This window comes from Euprymna scolopes, chromosome 13, assembly GCF_053919585.1.
Source record: "Euprymna scolopes isolate OS-2025 chromosome 13, ASM5391958v1, whole genome shotgun sequence".
In the NCBI taxonomy this organism is placed as follows: Eukaryota; Metazoa; Mollusca; class Cephalopoda; order Sepiida; family Sepiolidae; genus Euprymna; species Euprymna scolopes.
In genome coordinates this window covers 124421356-124443467 of record NC_136494.1, presented here as the reverse complement: position 1 = coordinate 124443467, position 22112 = coordinate 124421356, and positions in this window count along the sequence as shown.

The window sequence follows — 22112 nt, the reverse complement described above, 5'->3', positions numbered from 1 at the left end:
TTATGCCGGTCATTGTTATATGGAACGTCTATTCTCCTGGATAAACCGTTGCAGAAGCATTCATGTCCTAAATCCCCGGAATGCTGGCGTTTCTCAGGGCTCGATTCTAGACCCAACTCTGTTTCTTTCATCTCTATATCAATGACCTTCCAGAGAATATTATTCATAAAATCAAATCAAATATGCACACAATACCATGCTCAATTATGATATTGCTCAATTATGGTATTGCTTCTTGCTCATCTCTCTCGGGTCAGTTGAAATATGCAGCTAATCTAGAACTTTACTTGGGTTCAGTTGCAAACTAGGGGGACGAAATGGCTTGTTTCATTTAATCCTATTAAAAATCAGCTTGTGTCTTTTAACCGTAGGCATGTCCCTTTTTTCCTGATATTCTGATGAATGGATCTGCTCTTGAAGAAAAATCGGCTCGGAAATTTCTTGGTCTTTCTTTCTCATCAAATCTTTTTTTGAAGTACACATATTAGATCCATTGCTCTTTCTTCTTCTTCTTCTTCTTCTTCTTCTTCTTCTTATAAAATAGGTTCTCTATCTCTTTCAAAACACTTTCTCACACCTAAGGCTATTCTCTACCTTTATAAATCTACTATCAGGCCATGTCTGGAGTATTGTTATATTTAAACTTGTTAATCTTTGTCCCATTTGAGAGTATTGATAAAATGCAGAAATGTATCTGCAATTTAATTGGTCCCACTCTACCCTCTCCTCTGCAACCTCTCTCTCTCTCAGATGCTTTTTGGATCCTGTCTAAGAGGGAGAGATTAGTGTTATTGGCGAATGAGGGATCGTAGAGATACAGGATACAAACGGTGTAAGTAGAGAGAGCCCATCTTCTTTGTAGCAGCCGTGGCAGTGTCTTCAATATATTTGTTCCAGTTCATGCTGCCTAGGAATATTAAGCCGAGGAGTTTAAACAATGTTCTTATGTATAGTGTTATTAGGCATATCAATCGGTAGTTGAGAAAGTTTTGTGTAATCGTTAAAGAAGCTTAGTCTTAGTCACATTAAATGTTACAATCCATTTCCACCTCCATTCCATTACAGACTGGAGGTCATTTTCTAAGGTTTCAGCCATTGCCTTGGATATGGGTACATTCAAATTTCCCTCGTGTTTGAACATGATATCATCAGAAAATATACTCATCTCACACCATCATCATTCTTTATATATTTCACACCTATGACTTTCGGATTAATTTGATATCAAAATCTTTTAATTACCCCAAATACTTTATTCTTAATACACTAACGCTCCATGCACAATTAACAGCAAAAAAAGATCCCAAAAACCAAAAAAAGACCCCCCCCAAAAAAAAACAAAAATGACTCCCCCCCAAAAAAAAACAAAAATGACCCCCCAAAAAAACAAAAATGACCCCCCCCCCCCAAAAAAAAGCAAAAAAAGCATTCCTAGTGCACTCATATTCATAACCTTATCAACGAGCAGACATAATGAACACATTTTCAGCAACCACTTTTCGACACCACATTTGTTTGTTTTTTCTTATTGTACAAATCACTTAAAAATTCTCATTAACATTAAGAACATTTAAATCACACAAGCTAGTGTTATGTCTTTCCTTGTAGTATATACAGCAATTATTATATCGAAAAACATGTAACTCATGCTGGAGAAGATGATAGAAGAAAATATAACAGTAGCAGAAACTCACCATGAAGCAAGCGGACAACAGAAGAAACAGCTTACCTTGTAGGCTTGTATGTTTTTCAACTGTTTTCACTTGTGAAGTATTCCATTTCAACTTCCAGTTAATGTCGGATTATCAGGAGAATATACAGACCGATTCAGGGCCTTCATCTTCTTAGTTTATTCACTTGTAGACTTGTATATAATCATGTTCATCGTTTTATTTTTCACTGATGACTATTTCATTTTCTCCTCCAGAAAATTTTGGGTGATCAAGAGAGAGAATATCCACCATTTTGAGGCCTTTCTCTCAGCGGCTTTTCACCTAACGACTCCACTCACTGATATGAGGCTCAAGTATCTTAATTGCATTTAAATGAACTGCTCAATAAAATAAAAATTGGATGTTTAATAATTTAGCATCTTCCATTACGAACAACGGCTTTGCATGTGTGGTTTAAATGTTCAAAGGCTACATTTTGTTGCAATATTTTTGACCAATAATGAGGGTATGGTGCCTGACAGTCGGAGATTCTATTTAACAACGATGCTGCTAGGAACTTACGAAACTTTCTACCTCATCAACGAAAATGCTCTCAAATCACGTTCTGCTACCAACCAATCAGAAAGCAGAATTGCTCTATAAAAATAAAACCTTTTCTGTAGCAACCTCACATGTGTTTTCTTCGTGTCAACACGGGAATAATTTTTTGCTCTGTGGCTTCCAACTCAAGAACTTGTCTACTGAGAACCAGTCACCTCCAGGACTTGTAAGAACAACTAACCATCGGAAACTGTTCTGAAACTAAATATGGCTTTCAACTCAAGATTTATAAATGATCGCAGGCCGATTTTTAAGATTTTTATTTAACATATTTTTATTTTATTTGTACCAAACAATGCATAATGTCACTGATCTGGACATCAACTATTAGCTTTTCTCTCTGGAGACTGAGGCAAAAAATCAACTCCCATACTATCTGCCGAGCTCCATCTCATGTCTCAGATATAGTTATATGTCTATGTAATTGTGTTACATATACTTTTATCAATCGAATTTACTGAACTTTTCAGGAAATACCCCAATCCACCCGGCTATCAGCAAAATTCCACACTTTCTTTATATAGATCTCGAGATATTTGAATATTTGCTATTTTGATAATTTTTTTTCTTGGTTCATTTAACATAAAAATGTTCAATCCAAAACAAGACATATAACCACTAAAATACAAGGAGGTACTCTGAGTTAATTTTATAGAATGGTCACCTAGGTGGGGAGTTGCGCAGCAAGCTACTTCTTCACATTATATTTAAATCTCTGAGGGTCTTTAAGATTAGAGAAACAGGGATCAAAGTTGGAATTCCAAAAGCAAGCATTCCCAGGAAAAAGATATCTTAGAGTAGAATAATATCTGGTATCTAGAGACCTCTACAGTGGATTTTGTTTCTAGTTGGGTGAGTCGAGAGCGTTTTCGTTGATGAGGTAGCAAGTAAGTTCATTAGAGCACAATTTAGAAAAGAAGCACTGGAATGTAACACTGCTCAACTCCCCACCACGATTGCCCCTATAATCTGATCTTTATCACAAATAGCCCCGAATGCTTATGTATACGTACGACATAATCATGTTGACACACCAGTTCTTGTAAAATCACCGCAGTTAAGCAACGTTGAGCCATATCAGTACCAGATGGGTGAATATCTAGGAATATCAAGCTCTGCATCTAGCAGGACGTCGAGAGCTTCCTACAAGAGCTGCATAAGCAGAACATCATCATCTCCACTAACTGGCATATACATGCTACTTGCCAATTTAATATTTCTTAGATACTTACTCCTTTGGGAGAAGCCAGTTCACCCAATTTAGGGTTAATGCCAATGGATTTCTAATTTAAGTTTATTTAAAAATTAAATTTATTTAAACATTTTCATGTCGTGCAAGAAATTCTTTTCTAATATATATATATATATATATATATATATATATATATATATATATATATATATATATATATATATATATACGAGGCGCGTACAATAAGTAATGCCCCTGACCCACTTCCAGTTGTCTGATCTAGCTGAAATTTTGCATGTGCAATGATTTTTATCTCTACGGGTTATGTGATAAATTACAGCTCTGAACTAATTGTGATTTCTTTTTTACAGGTGTTTGAACTGAGTCAGGTGTGAAATGGAGCCTGTTAAATGTCGAGCAGTGATCCGGTTTTTGTATTTGAAAGGATGCACACCACAGGAGACTTTTGATGAAATGAAAGAAACTTATGGTGATAATGCCCCATTATATGACCTTGTAAAATGCTGGCATCGTGAATTCAAACATGGCCGGAAGTTTGTGGAAACAGATTCCAGACCTGGTCGCCCCCACTTCTGCCATTGATGAAGCATCTGTCTGTCAAGTTGAGGCTGCCATTTTGGAAGATCAGCGCATTACTATTCGCCAAATAGCCAAAGACTTCAAGATTAGTACAGGGTCTGGGGAACCTACCATTTATGACTATTTGCATATGCATAAGGTGTCTGCCAGATGGATTCCCAGGTTGCTCACACTATTCCAGAAGCAAGAACGCGCCGAGTGCTCGAGGATGAATTTGGAGATGTGCCAAGAAGATGAGTCAAAGTATTTCAAAAGACTGATTACACAGGATGAAACTTGGGTCCATTACTATGATCCAGAGACCAAAGCCCAGTCAATGCAGTGGAAGCACTTGGACTCATCACCTCCAAAGAAGACAAGGGTGCAGCCCTCTGCTGGAAAGGTCATGCTCACAATCTTCTGGGACCAGGACGGAGTAGTGATGACAGATTTTCTGGCAAAGGGTACTACAATTACAGGAGCCAATTATGCTTCACTTTTGAGAAAATTAAGGGAAGCTATCAAAATCAAGAGGCGGGGAAAGGTCAGCAAAGGTACCCTCCTCCTGCAGGACAATGCTCCGGTCCACAACTCGCATGTCGCCAGATAAGAAGCATGGGCGTGTGGTTACTCTCCTGACCTTGCACCCTCTGATTTTCACCTCTTTCCAGCCATAAAGTGTTTTTGAAAGGAAAGCGTTTCCCAGATGATACAGCCTTGATTTCTGAAGTCACGTCATGGTTGGAGGACCAACATGGGGTGTTCTACAAAAACGGTCTCCAGAGCTGCATCAAACGATGGGAGAAATGCATAACTCTGGGTGGTTCCTATGTAGAGAAAGCCTAATAACTGTGTCAAGTTTTGTTGCTCTACTGCTATGGGAAGTGCGTCAGGGGCATTACTTATATATATATATATATATATATATATATATATATATATATATATATATATATATATATATATATATATATATATATATATATATATAATCATGAAGTAAAAATTAAGTTTACAACCAGTAAACTTAAAGCGAATATAAAGAGAGTAAAAAGTTTTAAAAAGTTAATTAAAGATTAAAAATCCATTTTCAGTGCCATAAGTTGTTTGTCGAAATTTATCAGATTAATTATGCAAATTGAAATAATAAGTTAATTAATTAGGAAAATAATAATTTTCAAATTACTGTATCATTTGACTTTGAGTAAGTAACAGATTTGTTAAAATCAGTGAAAAAAAAGATAAAAAAAAGGATAAAGGTTACCAAATGCAGATAAAAATAATTGTAAGGAAGTGTGCTGAGTTATCAGAAACAAAACCAAGTCATTTAGATTTTTAATAAAATGAAAACAACACAAACCTGCCGAAGATACACAGGTGCACTAAGTCAACATGATCGGGCATAAAATGCAAAGTTCGAAACGTTGGGAGTGGTCAAAGTAATGAAGCCCAGATTATCAATTTCGGCATTAGCCATAGGCTACTCTGGAATGACCAATCATATATGAGTCCAGCTGATGGGCTTTTCCTCTTGCCCTCTTATATGGTTGTGGCGTTAAATAGTAGTTGACTGTTACGTTTTTATCAGACATGCAACTATATCCTTGGCAATCGCAGAGGCTCTTCTAATGTGGTTACTACATGGTGCACGTTACTTTACGCTATCGCTACTTCTTTTTCATGTTGTATGGCTAAATATTTCTTCCTCCATCTTGCCTCTGCAAATATTGTCGGCTTTTTAACTTTAATTTTCCTTATGAATCGTATTGCCCCACAACGAAGAAACTCCCTTTTGGGAGAGATGGAGGCTTCTGCATTAATAAATCTTATACCTAACTTGTTTCTGACTGTCTGTGGGGAGGCGAAAAAGAAATTAGTTATTATAAAAAAAATATGACAGCTTCAGTATGATTCGAACCAAGAGTGACAGTTGTTTTATAATATTCAACCCAGTCAAAACGATCTAAGACCCCTAAATTCGAAACATCAAACCAAAAAAGAACTTATCAGCAAGGCCTACAAAAGCTAAACAAAGTTCAAGTGGTATATATATATATATATATATATATATATATATATATATATATCTTTTTCTATCTTTTACTCTCTTTCTCTATTTCTTTCTTTCAATCTCTTTCTCTCTTTTTCAATCAAGAAAGAGGGGATAATTGAATTATAATTGTATTGTTTTTAAACAGGCGAGAGTTGAACTCCATCGAAAGCAGGCATATAGTAGTTTGGTCGGATCGCAAGTGACGACGGCCGTTGGTCGACAATCACCTAAGTTTAATATGCTCCTCCTGTGTTGATTAAAATAATTATGTTTTTTTATAAAAATGCCTTTGTTTGCTATTTATACAAGCGTTATATCTGAAGCACCCGCATTTATTTCAGGAAAGCAGTTCCTGTAATTTAGTGCCGATAATGGAAACGACGGTGAAAAAAGACTCAAAAAGCGACTCACGCCAACCGATTATAACCGACGCCATCTTGACCCGTTTATGTTTCTATCGTTCATATACCTATCCTTTCATATTGCTTTCTCGTTTATTACCATGGTGAGCAGGTTGCCGTTACCAAGACGTTTCTCAACTAAGTAACTCTCCCCAGGTAAATGGTTGTCATAAAAGGATATGAACGAAATGATCTTAAGAGCCAATGTTCCCAGACGAAGAAGTCGGATTTATAATGTCGATAAATACATCCAAATTAAAAATCGAAATTATGCATAATCCAGGTTTGTAAAAAGATCTGTTTGCAAGCAGTCGAGAAAGAAAGATTATTTCGAATCGTTAAAGTCTTTTCACTTAGAAATAATGAAGCCGGCATAACGCATCTTCAATGGCTGTTTAGAACGTTTAGTAATGACAGAAAACTTGATTTCAAAGATATAACGGAAGTAAAATACAACGGAAACGGATGTAAAAAAGGCTGTGTCTTCGTGACCCAGACAGGCTGTCCTTGAAATGATTAGGTCATGCGTCAAAATGCGTATATTTGAACTGATGCGTAGGCGTACCGGATGTGATCTAGACGGAAAGCGTGATTTAATAGATAGAAAAATATATGAATAAAAAATATCAGCGCTAAAATATAGACATAACATTAATATCAACACTACTAATATTATTACTACTATTACTACTAATTATAATAATTGTATTAATAAAAATAACATTATTAATGATAATAATGACAACCGCAATAATGATAATAATAATAACAATAATAACACAGACATAAATGAGTAATGATAAAAGGAAATATTACTGATGCACATGAAGATAATAATAATAATAATAATAATAATAATAATAATAATAATAATAATAACAACAGCAACAACAACAACAACAACTAGTGGGACCTGTGGAAATTCCACAGTGGACTCTTTCATGTGTAATATATTGATGTTGGCATTTTTTGTGGATGTTCAGCGTAAATGGAGACACCCAGATATTATTGTAGTTCTTTTGTTAAAACTGCAAAAGTATATATCTAAGCTAGCAGGGACGCTCGGCACAGCCTGGTCGTAAAATATGCTTAAATATGATATTTTAATTTATGCTGATTTCGTATATATTACTATAAGAGTTAATTTTCGATCCATTCTTATATATTATAAACTTGTGATTTCAAAAATAAAAATATATCCATATGGCTTGGGTGCCTCAACTTGAATCGAAACCGAAACCAAAACTTATGAAGAAAAAAAGAATGTATATATATATATAACTTGAGTCCTTTCAGCTATAATCGAAACTGAAACCAAAACTGATGAAGAATTCTTGGTAAAATTATTTATTACAAGAAATGGAAAAGCATAACAATTAAACGGCAGACACTCGGAAGAAAAAAATGTGATACAGAAAATAACACACACGCTATCGTATTAATATAAAGATTAAAATATTTTATCTAGCAAAAACAGTTTTTCATGAAACTAGTTTAGGTAAAACAATGTTGTAATAAAAATAATTGGTCAATGTCAAGTTTATTTCCAACTCCTCAAAAAACTTTAAAATGACGACTTTTAAATGTTTTCGGTGTTGCTGAAAACGAATATCACATTTAAATTTTGGGAAGATAAGTACTTTTATTGATATAAAGAAATTACTTTAAAAAAATGGGGATCACTTTCCTATATAAATTTAACGTAAAATGAGCACCAACCTTCTGGCCACCTAGTAATTTCTTCATATCATAAAACAAATTTAACTGTGATATTCGTTTTCAGCACCCCTGAAAACCGGCGCTGTTTCTTTTTATTAAGAGATTCGTTCATTTTTTCATCACTTATTTTAGGACGCTAATTATGCTGTCAGTAAATTTGCAAATACATACTTTTGTTGTTCGTTCTTTTTTCGTTATAGAACGTATATAGTTGTTTACATGTGCTTCTGCAGTTTAATATTTCACAAAAATTCTGTTTACATTGGGGGCGATGGAGGGGCGCTCCTCCACCGTAAACAGCATCCACCCACCTCCACCGTAAACAGCATCCACCCACCTCCACCGTAAACACCATTTTTGTGAAATATTAAACGATTCTGCTTTAATTGTTTGATGGTTAATGTCGGCACGTTACTTACGGAAAAACGGTTAATTAAACTACAAAAGCACCTGTTAAAATCTATAAAAGTTCTATAATAGAATACCCACCTCAAAAAAAAAAAAACGAACGAAAAACAAGTATATTTTTGTAAACCGCTCGTGTAAGCTTAGCGTCCTAACATATGAAAAGCATGAACGACTCTCTTAGTAAAAAAAAAACAGCGCCGGTTTTTGGGGGTGCTAAAAACGAATATCACAGTTAAATTAGCATTATATGAAAAATTACTAGATGGTCAGAAAGTGGGTGCTCATTTTACGTAAAATTTATATAGAAAAGTGATCCCCACTTTTAGAAGAAGTAATTATTTCATATCATGAAAATTACTAATCTGTCCCAAATTTTTATGTGATATTCGTTTTCAGCAACACCGAAAACCTTAAGAAGTCGTCATTTTAAAGTTTTTGAGAAGTTTAAAAGAAACTTGACATTGACCAAATAATTTCTTTACAAAAAGGAACTGTCATTTAATATATATTTATATACATATTTTTTAGATTTAATATCTTTATGAAAATATTTTATGTACAAAACCAGTTTCGTTTCGCTTATAACGTGTCGCTAAGATCGAGATTTCATATCTTGACTTTTGTTTACATGTTGTTGTAGTAGCAATAATATTTTATTAACGAAGACATCAGCGTCTCTCTCGCTCTCTCTCTCTCTTTCTCTCACTCTCTCAATAAACAAATGAAAAAAAAAAACACAAAAACAAATAACTGCTCAATTTTTTGTCCCCGCCGGCCGAGAGACGTGTATTATAGTTTTTTTTTATTACGGAATAACTTAAAATCAATTATTTCTTAACAACTTTTGAAAGATAAAACCCTAAATTTTATAGAATAAAAAAAAAATATAGCGATGAAGATTAAAATATTTATGTACCAAAAACAGTTTTTCATGAAACTATTTTAGTTAAAACAATGTTGTAATAAAAATAATTTATTTACAAAACGGAACTGTCATTTAATATATATATATATATATATATATATATATATATATATATATATATATATATATATATATATATATATATATGTGTGTGTGTGTGTGTGTGTGTGTGTGTGTGTGTGTTTCTAGATTTAATGTTTTCATAGAAATATTTTATGTAAAAAACTAGTTTCGTTTCGCTTATAACGTGTCACTAGGTTCGAGGTTTCATATCTTGGCTTTTGTTTACATCTTGTTGTAGTAGCAATAATATTTTATTAACGAATACACCAGTTTCTCTCCCTCTCTCTCTCTCTCTCTCTCTCTCCCTCTCTCTCTCTCAATAAACAAATGTAAAAAAATAAACAATGAAAAAAAAATTATTGCTCAATTTTTTGTCCCCGCCGGCCGAGAGATGTGTGTTATAGTTTTTTATTGCGGAATAACTTAAAATCAATTATTTCTTAACAACTTTTGAAAGATAAAAGCATAAATTTTATAGAATTAAAAACAAATATAGCAGTGGGTACATGCTAATCGAATAGAACCTAGAGCGTTCGTAAATGTGTATTCCGAAATTAAATGTCTATTCTAGAATAAAATTTCAACCAATCACATTTGCCGGAAAGCGTGACACACGAAAGAACGCACACGCTATCGTATTAATATATAGATAATACTACTACTACTACCACTAATAATAATAATATAATATAATATATATATATATATATATATATATATATATAAGTTAAAAGTAATTTTCAAAAAGTAGCAGTAGCTATACCATGTAGATTAATTTGAAATAAATTATACCATTGAAATCCTACATTCTTAATGTTTGGGAAAGTCTAGAACCTTATTTTTAGATTAAAATTAAGTATACAAAAATTAAAAAAGACTAGAAAAAACTAAAGGAAATTAAAGGGTGATTGTCACCTTACGGATAATAAAAATCACTAGTGGGGCGAGAAAACAAGAAATTAAATTGTAAAGAAAGAATCCTGGGTTAATTTCTGAGAAAGTGAGCTTATTAATGTTATGTGAGAAGTGGGAATTATTTCAAATTAGTGATTAGGTTGCTTATGGGATTTAATTGCCCCCTAAGTACTTTTAAAGTTGCTGTATTTGTATTTGGCCTTCTGTTGGTATTAACTCCGCAGATTAAGGAAAATTTAATATTTTATATTTCTTATTTTTAAAAGTATTTTTCAATTGAGTATCTCGGCGAAAAATAAATTTACAGTCTTAAATTGTGTTCCCGCGCGCGCGCACACACACACACACACACACATATATTTATATATATATATATATATATATATATAGTGAACTATATATATATATATATATATATATATATATATATATATATATATATATAATGAAATTTTACATAAGATAACATAAATATTGGTATATATGAATTTATTTATGAATACCATAAGGAAGAACATCAATGAGAAGAGGGGTTATAAATGCTCTTTCTACCGCGAAGTCTGTGACTTCATTTTATATTATGCTACCGCCTCATATTTTGAGCTTCTCATATCTTAAAATATCTCAATATAAAGAATCTATTCATATTCCTTAAAACCAGTTGATATGTATATATATATATATATATATATATATATATATATATATATATATATATATATATATTACACACATATCATTACATTTAATCTGTAAGTTGTTAAATAAATGCTTTAAAGGTTATACTTCATCTATTCATCGTTCTTTAAACCGATAACACGTATATCAGACGTAATATATATATATATATATATATATATATATATATATATATATAAATGAGAAGGCGTGTGTGTGAGGACAAGTGTCAACATATAACAAATCTTTTATTTACTGACTTGAAATTTAATATATAGGGTATTTGGACATGTAAAATATCTTAATCAGTTTTCACCCGGAGAAATAGGTTACTAAGGAGTCGAAATTGAAAAAGTTGGTGCTTGGGAGGTTATCGGATTTTTATCAGTCTGTCAACTGTTTCACGAATACGCATGCGCGAATTATTCACATTGTGTTAAGAATAAGTAGGTTGGAAAATACTTTTTAAAGAACATGTCAAGCTGACCTAATTGTTATCGTATTTGACTCATTGCATTTATGTTTTGGTTTAGATGTTAGCTCGAGTATATTTGTTTTACTTATACGAAGTGGACTGTTAAAAAAACATAATACTTGCATGGACATGTCTCAGTTTCGTTCAGTTTTTTTACTTTATTTTTTAACGAATTTTTTTACATAGGCATCACTACTTATCAAGACACAGAAGTCACTCAGGGATAAGGTTTAAAGAGTGTACAGTAGTAAAATTGGAAATATATTAATCGTTAGAAATGGAAATAAGGTAAATTTGTTGACAAGTGGAACAGCTCATCAAGAACTTGTTTATGTTAGACTTGAAGACAACCATATTGTATTGACGTTTCTGAATTTAGGACCTCTATCCAGTAATGGCTGACGGAACAAGAGCATGCTATCCCGTGAAGTAAATAAAGAGTTCCGCTCGAAATTCCGTTCAAATTTCCGAGTTCGACAGAAACATTCCCGAGTTCGACAAGATACACCTGTAGAAGGTCGGAGGTTATATCGCCCGAAACTTCGTGAAAATCACACTCAAGATGAGAACAGTAGTCTGATGAATAATAATACAAATAACCATATTGTGGTCAGATGAAAAGCAGGAAAACATAAGACAGTTTCACAGGCGTGCAGTCCTAAGAAAGCAGCTTTGTTCATGGAATTTAAGTTTAGGTTTAGGCACAGATTAAGAGTGGGGGAATTATTGGTAGTGATTTCAGCTAGACGAGTGTTTCTACCGGATAATATATTCTAGCAAAAATAAACAGTATGCTCATCGCTTCATCCGATTTAACTACATAAAAACGTAAGCGTGTACAAAACAAAGATAACCAATAATATTCAAAGATATATATGGTTACAATAGCATTATACTATACGAACATTATTATACATACATGAACATTACTATACATACATGAACATTACTGTACATACACGAAAATCAAGATGACTATGCATAATCGAACATCACTATATATACACTAACATTACTAAACATAATCGAACATCACTATACATAATCGAACATCACTATACATAACCGAACATCACTATGCATAAACAAACATCAATATACATACACAATCATTACTATGCATAATCGAACATTACTATACATACGAACATCACTATAGATTATCGAACATCACTATACATACATAAACATGCACGAACATCACTATACATACACAGACATTACTACATATACACGAACATTAATATACATAGACGAACATCAATATACATAGACGAACATCATAATGCATACACAAACATTGCTATACATAAACGAACATCAATATATATAGACGAAATCAATACACATAATCGAACATTACTATACATAATCGAGCATTACTACACATACACGAATATTAATATACATAATCGAACATTACTATACATACTCAAACATTACTACACATACACGAACATCAACACATATAATCAAACATTACTATACATAATCGAACATCACTACACATACACGAACATCAATATACATAATCGAACATCACTACACATACACGAACATCAATATACATAATCGAACATCACTACACATACACGAACATCACTATATATATACACGAAGATTACTAAGCACACACGAACATCACTATACATAGACGGACATCACTATACATACACGAACATCATTATATATACACGAAAATTACACCCGATGAAGGCTTGAGGACATCTAAATAATGCTAACACTTTATCTAAAAAATTATCAGTTTGGATCAGATACTGCATAAATTATAATTGGAATTTATTGAGATCTTTATTTATTTATTTGCAGACTGGTATCCTCATCTTCATAGTTATTGTTTCACCACGTTTCTGCCAACTATTCCTCCGACCTTCTTCAGGTGGTTTGCCCTTCAGAGCTAGTAGTATAGCAGATAGAGGCGTTGAGTCTCTACAGTTCAATGTGAGCATTGTCTGAGGATAACGGTTTCAATCATACACAAAGCAGACCAGAGGATTAGTTGACCAAAATGTAGTGAGACAACAACATCTACAGAAGGCAGTAATTACTTAGGATAAAATTAAGAGACTCGGCATTCTTATCCCGTCGCCGTTAACCACCTGAAGAAGGCCAGAGGAAGGGTTGGCCGAAATGTGGTGAAACAACAACAACAACAACAACAACAACAAAGATGAGGATAACAATCCGCAAATAAATAAATAATTATACAAATTACTCATGTCAAAGGATTCTAATAAAAGAAAAATATATAATTATTGAGACTTTTGACGATAATCAGCAGTAAGAATAATTATAAGTAATCAGTCGCTTATAGGTTCTATTACACCTCATGGTGACAAAAAACAGTTTGCCTTGGGTCAACCCAAGCTTTACATCTGAAAGTGGTTACCATGAAACGGTGAAAAAAATAGATTTCATAACTTGGAGAAAGATGGTCGCTGACACGGTTTGCCAGGTTGATACACTTTATGATAGGTATCAACCGTATATCTCTATTACAAACCCCGGAAAGAGATATTGGACAATTTTTTATTGGATGCATAGTCTTTAAGAATTTTCATCCGCAGTGAAAAATATGCAGACTAAAATATTTTATTGAAAAGTAACAAATAGCTGTATTTTTATATTAATTTTTATTGCAACGTAAAGAGAATTATTAATATTTTAAAACCCATTTTTTTCAAAAACTATTTGCCAAAAAAAAAAAAGATACCATATTTTTTGTATTTTACTCTTAAGTTGAAAGTATTAGAATGCCGACTTCCCGTAGGAATAAAAGAAAATTGCTCCATAAATGGCTTCCAATATTTTCATCGTGGGATTTAAGCCTTTAAACCCCAAACAATTATTTCATGTTCTTCATGTTTTTCTTTCAAAATGATTTCTTTTTCTTGTTCGTTTTTCTTAGAATAACATTTTTAATATCATTTTTCCATTTTTTTTTTAAATTTCACTTTCTTAAAAATGAATTTTTATCTTTTACTCTTCACGCACGGATGTCTCACAAACTTAATATTTTACTTTAATTCATACCGAATTTATTTCTGCTTTTTATTGCATTTCCCTTCTAATTTATAACTTCCTTTTTGCCATTCTTTAACGAAAATATTTATGATTTTATCGCATTTCATTTCTATTTTATCACTTACTTTTTGCCATTTTTTATCGTAAATATTTCTACTTTTTACCACATTTCACTCTTATTCTATGACTTCCTCTTTGCTATTCCTTAACGAAAATATTTCTGCCTTTTCGCATTCCCATTCTATAAAAGTTCTGCTTTTTATCCCATTTACTTTCTATGATATACCTTCTTTTTTTCTATTCTTTATCGAAAATATTTCTGCTTTTTATCGAATTTCCCTTATATTTTATCATTTATTTCTTTGCCATTGTTTACTGAAAATGTACCAGCTTTATATCGCATTATCCTCAATATTATCAGTTCTTTCGTCCAGTTTTTTATAGCATTTTCCTACTATTTCCTTTTTGTCGTTTATTATCGAAAATATTTAGGCTTTTTTTATAGCTTTTCTTTTTTATTTTAGCACTTCCTTTTTGGCTATTATTTATGGAAAATATTTCTGCTATTTAGCGCATTTTCCTTTTATTTTATCACTTCCTTTTTGCCATTTTTATCGAAAATATTTCAGCCTTTTTATAGAACTTCATTTCTATTTTTTTTTTTTTTTTTTACCGAAAATATTTCTGCTATTTATAGCATTTCCGTTCTATTTTACCATTTTCTTGCCATTTTTATATCGTACATATTTCGGCTTTTATTGTATTTCCTTTCTTATCTTTGCTTTTTTTCTTTTCATCAGATTTTCCTCCAATTTTATTCCTTCTTTTTGCCATTCTTTGCCGAAGATATTTCTACTTTTAATCGCATTTCTCCTTATTTCATTATTTCCTATTTTGCTGTTTTTCATCGTAAATATTTATACTCTTTCTATTTTATCATTTGCCATTCTGTACTGGAAATATTCCTGCTTTTCATCACATTTCCATTGTATTTTATCACTTCCATATTTTGCCATTTTGTTACCGAAAATATTTCTACATTTGTCGTATTTCCATTCTATTATATCCCATGGTTTTGCCATTCTTTATCAAAAATATTTCTACTTCTTATCGCAGTTTCCTCTTATTTTATCACTTACTATTTTGCCATGTTTTATCGTAAATATTTCTGCTTTTTATCGCAATCCCTTTCTATTTTATTACTTCTTTCTTGCCTTCTTTTACCGGAAATAATTTTACTTTTTATTGCATTTCCCGCTAATTAAATCCCTTTTCTTTGCTATTCTTTACAAAAAATACTTCTGTTTTTTTTTATGGACTTTTCCTTCTATTTTATCCCCCCCCTTTGTCATTACTTCTAATTTCCTGATTTTCATTCTTTAATTATGTATTTTCTTCTTTATCTTTTCCCCTTTTACTTTCTTTCTTGTCTTTTTTTCTTTTTTCTTAACTTTTCCCCACACAAAACAAAGCATATTGCCACTTGAAATCTAAGGGGCCACTGGAATCGTGTCTAACAGGCGACTCCTAAAATTTGAGTAGCAAGATGTCTTCATATTACATTTAAACTTTTGCAGGTTAGTATAGTCAGGGAAGCAGGAAGCAGAAAGGGAATTCCAAAGTTTAGCAGTCAGAGGAAAGTATTAGCATCTAAACAATGAAAGAGTGGGATTTTGCGGCTTGTTGGGTAAATCGAAGGGGTACAAGTTCATCAGAGTATATTCTATAAAAGTACTTGTAAAACAGACACAGCGATTAGATATAACAGAGATAAGACATATGTTGAACCTTAGTCGATAATGCAGAATCTATTAGATTTGAAACTCTTTTTTGGGTGAAAAACTAGATTTTCAATATTTTTTCTTTCTGTTTTTCTGGTTTTTTTTCTGCTTTTTATTTCAAATATTTATCCTTGTCGCATGTCTTTCTTATTTTTAATTACTATAAACTCGCTTGTATTGAATATGTGGCTGCCTTGCTATCTATAACAAACCACAGAATATAGATTGCTTACTTTCAATTGCATATGTACCTGAAATATACAGAAAGATACGTCACTATGACTTTCTGAATAGATACACAATGCCTTGTGCCTGACCTAATAGACTGTCGTTAACTATGAATTCCGACGCGCCACGTAGTCTTATAACGGTAGAAACACCCCTCTCTTGCGTGCTATGTATATCCAATATATTCATTTCCTCCAAGACGATTGTCATTGCCTAATTTGCATGTTACATAAATAAAAAAGAAAAAAAAAAGATTTATTTATTTTTTTTTTTTCTCTATAACTAAATTTTACTTGACTATAAATTCTAAAAATTAATTCTACTGTATTCTGTAAGTAAATCCTCTCCTAAAAACTAAGTCTACCCTACTCCCCAAGCTGCTACTAACACTCATACATTACACACGCTTAATATAAAGTCATTCTGTAACGCGTTATCCTATTCCTAAGCCAACATATAAATAAATAAATAAAAATAAATAAAACAAATTTTTTTTTCTAAATTTAAAGGAAAAATATTAAACCATATCTTAACTCTTTCCAACTAACCTGTTGCAAATATAGTTGTTTCCACTGGGTGAACTTTTACTCACCCCCTCCTCCAGTAACAATGTAATAGCAATGTCCCTTAATCACTTTGAGGAGTGTAATTTCTCAGAAGACATAACATTTACATACTAACCCAGTAACATTAACTACCTACACGGGGTCGCAGAAATACCTGGATTAGGACCCAGACGTGGGGTAAACCCTCTCGGTGCTGATAGACTCGTAGATCTTCCCAGGTAATCCATCTAGGAGAAGGAAAACTCTGAAGCTAAACCTAAGGGGAAACCATTCTTGGATGACATCCTTCCTAAAGCTGGTGATTCAAACAAATTATCGGTCTGCAAACCTAAACTGCTTAAGGAGTATATAGGCACTGCCTATCACCCGGCTTCCATATTCCTTCTTTGCCTATTTAGTCAGGCATAAAGGTCGAAGCACAGGGATTCAACAGAAACACTTAGTGGTCGATCTTGTTTCCTGACGAGGGCAATTAACGCCGATTTCTCCCCTCCCGACACATCCCATCCACCTTTAAACTGGGCAGTTGGGAGTGCTTGCACATCATAATGCCAGTACAAGTAGATTGGGTTGAACATCGTCTGATAGATTGAGAGTACCGGATTGACAGTTCCTGGCTGCTATTCCCGACTGGTAGTACATGAGCCTTAACTCTTTGGTAGCGCTTAGAGCAGCTGCTCCATCAACAGTTGAATAATATCGAGATGTTTGTAGTGCCATGTCGCGCACGGAAAGGGACCCTGCACGCATCCCCAGTGGGCTTTCTTGAGGCCACAGTCCTAGTAGATGGAAGGTCAGGTGGTGGTCTACTTGTGTTGCATGCCTGGTGTTCTGCATAATCACTTCTTCATAACCCCTTACCTAAACTGAAACTTAAAAAAAAAAGTGACAGTACAATCTAAAATTACGCTTAAACCAGGACAAAACTCAAAGAAAATCAAATTGCCTCCTCCCTTGAGGCTTGCATTTACTAACATCCGTGGGATTAGAATTAATTTAAATTATGTTGAAGCATTTCTCCTAACAAACACCCCGGATATCTTAGCATTAAGTGAGGCTAACCATACTCCTCCATCCCCTCTAACTATTTTAACAGTAGAACACCTCATAATACTCTATTCAACACCTCATAATACTCTATTCAACTACTTTTAAAATTAGATACACCCAGTTGCAATATTAGAAGTGCTTCGTCCCTGACCTAGACTACGGACTTGTACAACAAACCATGAAACTATTGTACCTAAAATTCCTCTCAAAACTGAAAAATACTGCTGGTTGTATACTAAGTACCCCCTATAGATACTTTACCGCCAAGATTACTGCATTGTCTGTTTTGCATGACAAACCTTTTTATTTTTTACTTAAATTCTCTTTCTCCTGATCACTAACAAATCAAACTGCTCTATTACTCAAGTTGCCACTAAACCTAATCCGTTTCACGTAACTTAGAGGGGCCCTTGCTCTCCGCCCTTGACCCTAACACTCGTAAATCGATACCCATTAACAACCAAAATTTCCTAGGCATGCTCCTGATTATAACTCCTAACCCATAACCAAGCTTCTAAGTAAATACTTACTAGCCATAGTCCTATACATTGACTTAAAGTAATCTATAATGAACAGCAACCATTAATATCTCTTTATTAAGAGATAGTATTGCAATAATCATTACACAAACTAAACCGGTACTCATTGAAATAAAAACTTCCGGATATTAAGAGAAAGGCGAAGTCATTCTCCTTCGTTGTAGTCTAAAGGCAACTTACTCAAATTGTCCAAAATTCCATGCATTCGTATACAATACTACTTATCCATCCATCTATATTTAACTATATTTACAACATATGCAATAACCTATATCTATCAGGTATAACTGTACTCCATATCAAATGTTCTCTTGTATCTATACTGAGCATATCTTATCTTTCAGTCTTACTTAATATTCGGTTTGGGCACCAAATCAGAATTTCTAATAACAAGTAAATCATACCCTAACACTTTATCCTAATCCTAAACCTACTAAACCATATCTAATCATCCATTCCTAAACTTACAAAACTATATCTAACCATACATTAACTCGTCTCTCTCAATCCAATACTGTAGCAAATTTAGCTGCTTCCACTGCACGAATTTTTACCTATACCCTCTCCCAGTAACAATGGAAATGGAAGCATAGTAATGCCCTTTTTTAACCAGGTTACCTACTAAAACCAGCCCATATATCTATTTACCAAATTACACATGAGTCAAAACTTACTGTTTTACCCGTACTATATTGCACTCGCATCTCATGCCCTGCTATCATCTAAAATATAGTTTGGGCACAACTCGTAGTTCAATTCTTAACACCTACTCACACTCTAATATTATACTAGACCCAAGCTCACATGAATAAAAAAATAAAAATAAAAAAAATAAAAGGAAAAAATAAAAAATATATATATACAAAAGAGAAAGCCTCAAAATACATTATCTCCTCCTAACAAGCCTCCTTACAATCATAGTTGCTTACACTGCATGAGCTCTACTCAACCCCTTTATCCACTAACAATGAAATAACAATGTCCCTAATCCACTTTGAGGAGTGTAACCTCTACAAACTAACCCAATAACATTAACTAACCACGCGGGGTCGCAGAAATACCTGGATTAGAACCCAGGCGTGGAGCAAACCCTCTCAGTGGTGACGGACCCAGTAGATCTTTCCAGATCATCCGTCTAGGAGAAGGAAAACTCTGAAACTAAACCAAAGAGGAGGGAGGCCTCTTCAGTCTTGGATGACAACCTTCCTAGAGCTGGTGACTCAATCAAATTACCGGTTTGCAAACCTAAAATGCTTAAGGAGTAGATAGGTCCTGCCTATCGCCCGGCTTCCATACCCCTTCTTTGCCTATTAGTCAGGCGCAGAGATACTATCACAGTGATTTGACAGAAACACCCAGTGGTAGATCTTGTTTTTTGTCTAGGGCAATGAACGCCGTTTCCCCACTCCCGACACACCCCACCCCTAAAGCTGGTCACTTGAGAATGCTTGAGTACCACATATGCCTGAGCAATTAGATTGGGTTGACCTTCCTCTGATGGGTTGAGGGTACCGGATTGACAGTTACTGGCTGCTGTTTCCGACTGGTAGTACAGGTACCCTAACTCTTTGGTAGCGCTTAGAGCGGCTGCTCCATCAACAGTTGAATAATATCGGGATGTTTGCAGTGCCATGGCGCGCATGGAAAGGGACCCTGCACTCATCCCCGGTGGGCTTTCCTGAGGCTACAGTCCTAGTTGATGGAGGGTCAGGTGGTGGTCTACTTGTGATGCATGTGTGATATTCTGCCTAACCTCCTGTTCGGCTTCCCCTAACCCAACTGAAACTCGTTAAAAAACATGATGACAGTACAATCTAAAAATAAGCTTAAACCAGGCTTAGGGTCAAACAAATCCAACTTGCCTCCTCCCTTGAGGCTTGCATTCACAAATATCCGTGGGCTTGGAACTAATTTAGCTGATGTTGAACCATTTCTCCTAACAAATACCCCGGATATCTTAGCACTAAGTGAGACTAACCTACACTCCTCCATCCCCTCTAACTACTTTAACATGCCTGGATATCTCCCACTCTGCCGTAAGGACTCTGACAGACATATGCACGGACTTGGAGTTTACATTCGTAATACCCTTCCCTTGACTAGAGAAACAAACCTAGAAACGGATCATGTGCTTTAGACTAATCATGCAACACAATATTAGCTACTTTTACTTTCTCTACCGCTCTCCCTCGACCCAAGACTGCACCATAATAAACAAAGTATCTGACAGCATAGACACAGCACTCTCCTTCGACACTAGCGCCCAAGTACATGTATTTGGCGACCTTAATGTCCATCACAAAAACTGGCTTGGATTCTCTACTTACACAGATGCAGCAGGCAGCGCAACTCATAGTTTCTCTGTATCTCACTCCCTATCGCAAATTGTTACTTTTCCAACCCGCTTCCCTGATCAGGAAGAACAACATGCATCACTATTAGATCTGTTTTTGACCACAGTTCCTGATGATTGTGTAACGAAAGCCGACAGCCCACTTGGGAACTTGGTGATAATGGTTGAAATCGCCCTAAACTCTAGACCCAAAACTGAAGAGCCAGTGCTCAAAACAACGAGATATTATAAAAAGGCTGACTGGGAAGCTATCAGAGGTCTTATCAGAGACGCCCCATGGGGAAATATTTTTTCTCTTCCTGCTGAACAGTGTGCAACCGAGACCACTGAATGGTTCAAAACAGCAATCGAAGCGCATGTTCCCATGCGGAAATTCTATAGCAAGCCCCACTCTCCCCAATGGTTTACTTCGACTTGCGCAACTGCCATTGCTCAAAAGCAGCATGCATTCCGCAGGTTTAACCGACATAAGTCCAGTTCAAACAGACAGAAGTACATAGAAGCTAGAAGTAACGTTAAGAAAGAAATAGCGACAGCTAAGAGGGAATTAACGGAAACCACTAAAAAACGCATCGAAGCACAAAAACTAGGAACTCGTGACTTCTGGAAAATCTACAACAGTGTAGTAAATAATGGGCAATCAACAATTCCCCCGCTAACCAACAATCACGAGATTCTTTGCTCAGCAACCGAGAAGGCTAACATGCTTGCCAGTCGGTTTGCCTCAAACTCCACACTGGACCCTCTAAACCACCCCCTACCTCAATTTCCTATGCGGACAGACGCCACGCTAGACGATCTGAAAATCACCCCTGCTAAGGTGCATGCTATCATAAAAAACCTTGACACTTCCAAAGCATGTGGACCCG